This window comes from Pinus tabuliformis, chromosome 2_2 (genome assembly GCF_031772625.1).
Source record: "Pinus tabuliformis cultivar Carrire ecotype Pingquan chromosome 2_2, CPIR1, whole genome shotgun sequence".
Lineage (NCBI taxonomy): Eukaryota > Viridiplantae > Streptophyta > Pinopsida > Pinales > Pinaceae > Pinus > Pinus tabuliformis.
Window position 1 is genome coordinate 574,126,848 of NC_142300.1, and position 3,440 is coordinate 574,130,287.

A 3,440-nucleotide genomic window follows, 5' to 3' on the forward strand; every position below is an offset into this window, starting at 1 on the left:
CAACCAAATGTCGTTGAACACAGGGGCTTGCGCCGTCCAGGTCGCCTGAGAGGACCTGCAAGAACCAGGCGTGAATGAGTTCGAGCCACAGAAAAGCTCAGAGGGACGAAACCCTCTAAAATCAACATAAAGACTGATAACGAAAAAAAAAAGAAAACCCTTACCTGGAGAACGCGAGAGGAGAAGCCATATTTTTGAAGCAGAGTACGCCACAGAGCAACTGAAGAGAGGAGGAACAATTTGGGGTTAGACCCAGAACGAGGAGCAAGTAAAAAATTGAAGCATGGAGAAACATTTTACCTGTATCAAAAACTGAAGTCGCTTCCTGGATATTCCTGTGTTTGCAGCCATAGACAAGGCAGCGTTACCAGAAGGCGAAGGAACCATAGCACAACGCACCCATCATTTTTTCCATACGCAGAGCTCGCAAACCCTCGGAGCCAACAGAACGATAAACAGAGAAGAGTCAAGAAGGCGTGTGAAGATTAGGGTTGTATAGTTTACCAAGGCAGGGTACTGTCACATTTACGTTTGCATTCAATGCACAGCTACCACAACTACAGAGCCGCGGGAGAGACAACAGTTCACCGCCACGTCAACAAACCAAATATCATATAAAGCGCAAAAGCTACGCCAAGTGGGCTGGGTTCCATCAATGAAGTAGATCTAGCACTTTCGTGAGAAATTATCCACAAATATAACCTAATACTTGTGCTTGGCGGTGGAGACTATCGAGAAAGGTTCACATACATCAGAGTGGATCCTTTCAAGGATTGAATGCACCCTAATATCCCGATTGTTGAAGGTGTATTTTGTGTACTTCCCCAAGGTACACCCTTTGAATGTATCCCGTTTTTCTAGTGCATCATTGGGAAGGCCTGTAGAAATCTATTGCATGATATTCAAAGTGCCATGATGTAAATGGACAAGTCTTCTATGCCATAGTTCGCTGACATCTCAACTCTACACCTTCTCTACTTTTATGCTCAATGTTGCACAGTCTTCCACATCTTGTTTGTAGAGGCTCTTCACTCGAACCCTGATTTGCTTCACTTGTCCCGTGGAAATGTGTCTCAAGAAAGCCTTCCTTTTGTTGAATATCACATCATAGCCACGGTCTTCCAACACCACGACGGAAACTAGGTTCTTCTTCAAACCCGATACATACATCACATCCTTGAGCCTGAGATGGGAGCTAGACTCCCTCTAAAAAGTAACAATACTATTGTTGGTCGCACTATACCTTCCATCATGTCCCATCTCGATGTGCATATAGAGATCCTTCTCCTCCAAGTTACTGAAAAATTCTTTGTTAATTGTCATGTGGAATGAGGCACTACTATCGAGATAGCACACACTACTATCGAGATAGCACACACTACCCATCACTGTGCTTGTCATGCATGCAATGAGGGTAAAATCAAGTTTGAACTGTGAAGCCAAAGCTTCACCTCTTGTTCCTCTTGCGGTCTTCTTTCCTGCTTTGTTGCATGGAAATTTCGTGGCGTAGTGTCTCAGTTCATGACAGTGAAAGCACTTGATTTTGGACAAGTATTTCTTCTTTCCCCCTTGACCAGATTATGCTTTGGATTGGGATTTCTTCCCTTTCCCTTTCATTTCCTTTCTAGCCAAGGCATAATTCTCCTCATCCTCGGCCTTGGATGAAGTCTCGTCTTTGTTGCTCTGCCTTATTTCTTCCTACAATAGATCAGACCATAAACTCTCTGATCTTGGTAGTTTCTCTCTACCATTTACTGAATCTTGATAACTATGCCAACTCTTGAGAAGGCCCAAGAGGGTTAGAGCTATCAGATCTTCTTCATGAATAGTAACACTGACCCCACCAAGTTCATCACGACACTGTGTAAACCTGATCAGGTATTATGGAATTGTTTCATTCTTTTTCATCTTAATGCTTCGAAGCTTGTCCTTGAGTGACAACTTCCTGTGGTCATTATTGTTCTCAAAGAACTCGATCAGTGCTTTCCACATCATGAATAGAGTATCTTTCCCATGGAGATTCGAGACAATATGATCTCGAACTCCCTCCAATATGATCCTCCTCACTTTAGCCACATCCTTCTTCCATTAAGCAAGATCCTGGGCATCAAATGTTGGGGGTTTTGCTACATCTGTCTTGATGTATTCTAGCAGCCCATTATCATCCAATACTTCCTCCATTCGGATCTTCCATGCCACAAAATTTGTGGTTCCTTCCAAAGCATACTCAAGCCTGAGTCCATTGAAAGCCATCTTCTCAGTCCTGGAGAAAACCTGTAACATTGATCTTCAAATTCGAACCTCCTGCAATGACAACTTTGAAATCTCTTCTCTACTATGAATCTAGCTCTGATACCATGTAGAAATTAATGTGTAGATTCTAAATTGCTCATGAAATTTTCTAAATCATAAGACTAGAAGCTACTCTACTCATCTGCAAAAGTAAATTCATAGTTGAGAACACAAATGATTAACATGCATTAATATTTAACACACATACACATATATTTATCTAGGGGAAAGCAACTGCTCAAAACCCCTTACTATTTGTATTGCATTAATCAAAAAATCTGGATGAATACAATATGCTTTGCTCAAGCTTGAGCTCAACTTGCACCTGTATCTTCTATCCTCTGCCTGACTGGCTTACCTTGGCTAATACTTAGCCAAAATTTCGAGCCTCCAAGCCCCTATTTCCTTGCACTATTCCCTTGGGAATTAGGCTCCTATTAATTAGGAAATTCACCAATTTGGATTGCACAATTCTTATAGGTCATTCTTTGACTGCATGCATGACCTGTACAACTTTGACTAGTTTACAACTGATAGTATATTGCCCTTAAACTCCATTCTCAACTGGGAACTCGAATTCTCTACATGCTTGAGTTAATTTAGGTTGATTGATTAGTTAACTGAATGATTATTCAATGTGAAAAAAAGTTACACACCCTTGTTACTCAATGGGAAAAAATGTTGCGCATCGTTGACTGAACCTCCACTAGTTCTACTAACAGTGAGAACTACACTAACAATAACTCAAATTAACTGAAATAGATTGCTACAAATTAGCAATCAATCATGTAGAACTGAAATCTCGAATTTACTAGTTAACTGAGTGGCAAGAGCCATGTCACAAGTGTTTCACTGAAATTGAAATTGAAATTTTCTCCTAATTTAATCAAGGCAAAATTAAATTAGGAATTTATTGTTGCATTTTCCATGTTTCAATAAATTTATGGACAATGTCTTTTATATTTAGCTGAATTTTGAAACATTGTCACTTTTGTGCAGATATATTTTGATGTACATGGTCACCATTTTTTAGTGCTATTGGGTATTTTCTTCTTAGCCCACATGAGACATATTGGACAGATGCACTCTCTCTTTCTGTTTATGAAGTTATTAGTATGTTTTATTTTGAAGATGTACTCGTACAATAT